Here is a 6795-nt window from a genome sequence, read left to right as displayed (position 1 = left end):
ACTCAAAAAAGTTGGACTGAATCTCGTTCTTTCAATAAACAAGTGCAGGTATAGAGATTTGGATAGCACTCGTTTTCCTGAGCCCTTCCCAACTACTACCAATGGAAACTTGATCGCTCACCGTTTATGTGAGTTTCATTTAGAATACATATTTGAGCGGAGAATATTTGACATGACCATTTTATGGATAAATATGGAGTACTCAAAATGGGTGAAAAGTTTAAACAATCTTAAAACTGCAGAACAAACTTCATTTATTTTCGAAAATAGATCTGAAAATGCTCTTAATAAAACTATTAGTTTAATGTATCCACGTGGACATTATCTATTCTCTCACCCTCCTCACCGTGGACAAGCGTGGACATTTTCGTGTTTGGACAAAAGTATTAAACGTATGGATATAAAATTAATGAACAATTCTATGTTACTGCGTCACCCATATTTTTTTTAGCATTAGGACAGATAAAATCTGATTCCAGTCTATCATTTTTTCCCGCTATAATGTCTTCCATTGTTTTACTGCCAGTTACCACAACACTCACAAATAATTGACCTCACGAACCAGCATTGTCAAGGTTCCCAATGTCAAAACGTACTGTTACATGTTTGCCTCTGTACGATCATTGTTAATTGTCGTAAATGCAGATTAGTAGACGATTGTTGGTGCGAGTATGAACTTCATAAGCGAGGTTCGGTCGTGATGTGCGAATCTATCGGGACATATTATTTATTTTACTTAGATGACCATATAGCATTCGAATGACTGCTGTTCGAATCGCGTTGCTCGCGGAGTGAGTGAAACAAAATTCTAGAAAAAAAAGGTGGATATCAAAATACAACGACGTCCGCCATTTCCATGGTAAATAGTGGACGGAGCGAAGGAGAGCCCATGCAAACAGCCATGGCGGCAAACGAAGGCAACCCTCATCATAACCAAGTTTTTCCAGTGAATTATTTATGCTTCTCTCCGCTGATGCGTTCCGTTTATGGCCCTTATAAATTATGAGTGCAATTTTAATTCCTTCAAATGTTTTAATTTAATTAATTCAACTAGGAGTCAAGTAATAAAATGTTTGCTCCCGACTCGTTAGCTCACCTTTCCAAAAGTTGCATAAATCTTCCGCTAACACCGAGATAATTGGGTAACACTCCCTCCTGCGACGAACATCATAGCCATCGCTCTGGATGTGAGTCAGTCGAGCTAGCAGCTTTCACGCAAATGAATATTGTACCCATAAACAATCCTTTTCTTTTCTGCTGGAAAAATGCAATCCTTTTATGGCGTTTAATGACTTTCTCTTTTCTGCGCTCACGATCCATCCTATATTTTTCCTTCTGGCAGGACATTCTATTTCGATGCTCCATGATGTCTTTGTCACAAACTATTGGTATCGTCATCGTAAATTTTCCAAACCAAATTAGTCTACACTCTTCGTTTTGTGTGGACAAACCAGCAGATGATTTAGAGTGTGCGTAACGAGATGGATGTGGACAGCAGAGGGCGGTTTGTTCATAAAATGGAGTATGGCTGTTTTGTCGTTATAATTTAACGAAAACATAAGCACATACCTACATAGGCTTGAAACCATATTTTCTATGCGCATTTTCTTAGAGTTTTGGCGAGGGAAGACAATGGCGTCAGTGTCAAAATCTTCCTCTACCTGATGTCGGTCGTTCTATCCATTCTATCCATCCGGGTGCTGATACTATAAAGAAAATTTGTTTGCGGCAATTAGACGTCAATAAAAGAACCTTTTCTTGAACATCCCAAATGTCCCTTCTGTGTTTTGTTGCACACTATGGGAGTTTTATTGTTGTCTTATAATTTGTTATTTTGTCTTTTCATTTGCTCAACATTCTGCTTGAATAAAGCCATAATTCGAATGTAAGCATACAATAATTCGAGCTGTATTTTTATTGCAAGCGTGTTAGCGCATGTTGTTACAAGTTTCCAAGTAATAAAAGCCTGTTGCAATCATAACTGAATGCTTCGATCAATTTGAAACACTTAGTTCTTTGAACATGACTGTATTAATTTCAATTAGTTTTCTGAATACTACTCTTAAAAAACCGAAGGAAAATCACACCATGCGAACGGCCAAGTTTCTTCTTCTATGTTAATAAAACTAATTGAAAATATTAGAGGTGAATGAACTGCAGAGTATAAAGCCTCCCAAATACAAAGAAGGGGGAAAGAATTGGAAATTTGTGGAAACAAATTTTCAGCTGAACGATTTTCATACAAGATTTGAAGAGACGCTCTTGAACTTTACTTTTGCTCTTTTGAAAGCCTGGACCACAAATGAAATTCTCGCTGAATGTTTGTATAAGAATGTACTGAGCTAAGTTAAGCATGTTGAACGGGGAAAATATATTGCCTTATGCTGCCACGATCGCAGACTCGATTATATACAGTCTCCAATTTCTTTTCACTGTATATAATATTTTTCTGTACATAATCGAGTCGAAAAAAGTCGGTTTTTTGTTTCATTTGCCTTTTTTTGGTTTTTAATATAAATGACGAATTTGAGTTTTGATTCATCCCTTCAAAGTCAGAAAACATATTTCTCCCTTTATCCCATTTTAGGCCAAGCGCATGTCTTTGGGAAGCAACCAAATAGTAATGTTTTTCATTCAAAAGATAGCTTAATTTGTTAGCTACCACTTACCATCAATTTTATTCAGTTTTGTACAACTTTATTGAGCAATAAGTTCGATTTAAAGCAAGCATGTATGGAAGGTGTTTCAAATTCAAATTAAAACCCCCAATAAAATACAAAAATATGAAAATTTTCCTACAGTATTACTTTGATAAAAGAATACACATTGTGTTGCAGGGCAAAAGTCATTCGCAGGGAAATAACAGCCAGGAAAATTGAGTGTTCGAAAAATCGAACGTTGGCCATAACGAACATTTTTTTCTGCTGAATTAATACCAACACATCTAACCTCCGCAGCGTATTCTGGTTTGTTCACTTTGGAAGACGGAAGGTTTTTTAATTAATTTTTGCATTCTCAAATGTGAATGTTTGCAAGTATTGATTAATTAAGAAATGATTTATTGTCCATAATACCATAATTGTCGTGTCTGGAGGATCTGGAGGAAATCTTCAGTACGTGTAACGAGGATTCTAAAGGGATTTCTGGTGTCAATATTCTTCCGCCGGATCCGATGGGCGGTCTCATCGATGAAGTAAACCTAAGTGACGATTCTATCCAACTGAATAATAACCTCTTAAACTCAATGCTATTGTTTTTTCGCAGCGTTTTTGTACTTTGCAGGTTTTGGGAAATGTTCGATTTTTCGAGAAATGGATAATCGGAAAGAAATAATTCTTAAGCATTGACATTTCTCCACGGTCAATGATAAAAATAACAGCACTAACTTTCGTTTGAAAGAAAATGCCCGCCGGTAATAAGTTAAAACTACATGAAATAAGAAATGTAACATCTCACCATAAATTAATTAATTTAAGTCTTATTACTTAGGATTGAAAGGATGAAAGGATTAAGGCTTATACTTAGAGACTTTCATTCTCCTGTGCTCCCAGAATGTAAAATCAATGCATTTATGAATGCCGCATACTTGCTAATTGAAGTGACTTTTAGTTCGCAGTATGTTTGTACTTGCAAAAAAAAAAAGTGCGGGTTTGGGCCAATGTTCGATTTTTCGTGCAGCCATTTCCCGGAAAACGGGAGAAAAAATAATTCTTGAACATTGGGGTTTCTTTAGCGTCAATAACCAAAATACCACCAATGGCTTTTGTCAAAAAAATAATTTTTACGGCTTGGTCGTTAATGGGTTAAAAAAACGTTCATCCGGAGTCTTTCGGAATGTGACAGAGGATTATATTTGAAGAGAAAATTTCAACAATGACAAAGTTATTGAACTTCTTTTTTGTTTCGAGTTCTGTTTGCTCGAAATGGCATTGGATCAAAACGTATGCTACGCAGGAGGATTATGTTATTCCCAATTGATTGATGAGAAAATTTAGTACATGATATTTAAGTTTAGAACATTTTGGAAGTGAAAAATGGTTTCTAAAGGGTTATTACTAATTTTACCCAAAAAATCCACAATAAACATGATTTTTCTATAGTTCAAATTGAAGCTCTCCAACCGCTCTTCAATTTTTTCTTGACATCCCTTCTCTAAGGGGGGGGCTGTCATACAAATGAAACACAAATTTCTTCATTACTCGAGAATTAATCAAGCAAATGCAACCAAATTAGGCATATTGAGGTTCTAGGCTGCAATAAATGTTTCTATGGTGGTTAGACTCTCCACCCCCCTCTTTAGGGGGGGGGGGGGTGGTCTGCCATACAAATGAAACACAATCTTCCACATTACTCGATAATTAATCAAGCAAATGAAACCAAATTAGACATATGGAGGTTTTAGGGTGCAATAAATGATTCTATGGTGCTTAGACTCTCCACCCCCCCTCTTCAGAGGGGGGCGGCAATACAAATGAAACACAAATTTCTGCATTACTGAAGAATTAATCAAGCAAATGAAACCAAATTAGGCATATGCTGGTTTTAGGGTGCAATAAATGTTTCTATGGTGGTTAGACACTCCTTCCACTCTCTAAGGGTGGGCTGTTAACAAATGAAACACAAATTTCTGCATAACTCGAAAACTAATCAAGCAAATGGAGCCAAATTTGGCATGTGAAGGTTTTACGGGGCATGAAACGTTTCTATGGTGAATACACTCCTCCCCCCTTCTCTAAGGGGGGCTGCCAGACAAACGAAACACAAACTTCTGCATAGCTCGAGGTTTTTGGGTATGAGAAATATTTCTATAATGGTATGACACCCCTCCCTCCTCTGGAATGGAGAGGGGGTCCCATAAAAATATTACACATGTTTCCAAAAATAACTCCAACCAAACATGACAATTGAAAATTTTCGGAAAACTTTGAAGGAAAAGGGAAAAATTCGGAAAATTAAATTCCCATATGTTCTACAATTACATAGTGACAAGTGCTGTTAGCCCAATTGATGTTTGCGCTAGCGAAATTGATCTTTGTTCGAAACTGGAAATGGAATTTAATGTGACGAAACGCACTTCTACACCTTCTTCTATCTATACCAAAAAAGGATCGCAGGACTCGCGGAAGGAATTCTTCGATTTAGGGCTGTCTTTATTCTATCACATTTTCTGTATAAAACATTTATTCCATGTAGCGGAGCAACATGTTATTTGCAAGTGGTTGAAAAATTTTGAACGAGAATTATGTCTGAAAATAATCTGATATGATAATGATGAGTTTTGTTAGAAATACTAAGAATTTTATAGTAAAAGGTAAATCCAACGGGGTCGAATAGAAGATCAATCAATGAACAGTTCTGCGATTGGACCCATGAACTTGCTCATAGTAAGAAAACGTGAATGTTTAAAGGTATTGATAACTAAGAACAAATTTTGGGCGGGACGAAGTTTGCCGCCGTTTGCCGTTATAGCTAGTACTGTATAAAACATGACATATGTGAACAATACACTCTCAACAAGTTTTACTCACAATTTCAGATCTTTCATTAGACGGTTGAAAAGTATCAAATTTGTACACCCGAGTACACCCTTCATTACAGGTGATTTTATTTTCCATTTCATAAAATTAAACACGAACATGGCGTAAAGTGTATGGATCGTTTATGAGAACCGATAAATTGGTGTCTGCCGTTTGATTTTTGAAGATAATTTCTTGCAAATGCTGACCGCGACTACATTTGAGATGGTCTAGATGGCATTTCGGCTGGTATCTCACTGATGACCGGTGTCATATAGACTTCACATAAGCCGTCGAAACTCGTGACCTTCAGCGTGAGAGGTATGGATGTTACCACTACGCCAAATCGCCTACACAGAAAAAAACTTTTGTTTATCTTATCCGATTTATGCGTGATGGTGCTATCTTGCGTTTAAACAAGTGAAAAATGTATTATGATGTGCCAAATATTCCGTTTCCGCTCATTTATGGCACCTTCATTTGAGAAGAATCGGGCTACCAAAACTTACAAACTACGTAGGGAGGGAGATGACGATAATTTAAAGCAGAGGTTAGACATCAATTGAATATAGGCTACTCAAAATCAAAATCAATATGGCGTCATTTGTTTACCAACATATCATTTGCGAGGATTGAAATCGTTGAAATCACGGAGATAGTAAAAATAAAGAAAAATGCGCTTCTTTATTTCTAACTGCGTGAGCGATTTTCATATTTCGATTTCACATGGAGGTGTTCACATTTAACATGGAGTTTAAAGCTAGCCACTATTCGACTATATAATCGGACCGAATTGTAAACAACAGTAATTGACAGAACCAAAATGTCAGTGAAACGCAGCAATATTGGGTACACTAGCAATATGAGGGATTTGACATTTTAGTCATACCCCTGATTCAAAGCAGTTGTATAGGTTTAGTCGCGAAAATGTAGGTTTTTCAGCAAGAATCTTTCTACCTAACCAGAGGGGGAGCATTGTAAAACATGCAAAAAATGAAATGTTTCCTGCGTTAAGTGGGTGATCCCGAATTCCAGGTATGCTCTTCATTGCTCAATTTGGCGTTGCAAAAAAAAACAGATATACGTTATTCTAGGTGGGAGTTGGTGAGGTGTCAAGCGATCGTTGAAAAATCCCACGAGTGGATTAAATTCCCATCAACGAAGGAAGATTTTGTACGCGAAAAGAAACTGTGGATCAAAAAGTACAAGTTCCCTTACCGCATAGGGGTTCTTGACTGCTCTCATGTGCTCATCAAATGGCCAAACAACTTTGCCGATG

General features: G+C 36.9%; 1 protein-coding gene across 7 annotated transcripts in view; it reads left to right on the top strand.

Moving 5' to 3' along the window:
• The first annotated feature begins 577 nt into the window (after positions 1-577).
• Positions 578-6795, top strand: part of LOC129779581 (homeotic protein caudal) — a 72635-nt gene continuing 66417 nt past the window's right edge. Inside the window, exon 1 of one of the 7 annotated variants that reach the window (XM_055787146.1) lies at positions 578-791. The gene's annotated coding sequence lies outside the window, so the exon portion shown is untranslated. Of the gene's footprint in view, positions 860-6795 lie in introns of all 7 variants that reach the window. The other 6 variants (XM_055787145.1, XM_055787144.1, XM_055787142.1 and 3 more) reach the window with 6 other exon arrangements.

Source organism: Toxorhynchites rutilus, chromosome 3 (assembly GCF_029784135.1).
Source record: "Toxorhynchites rutilus septentrionalis strain SRP chromosome 3, ASM2978413v1, whole genome shotgun sequence".
In the NCBI taxonomy this organism is placed as follows: Eukaryota; Metazoa; Arthropoda; class Insecta; order Diptera; family Culicidae; genus Toxorhynchites; species Toxorhynchites rutilus.
This window is presented reverse-complemented; position numbering and strand designations above follow the sequence as displayed.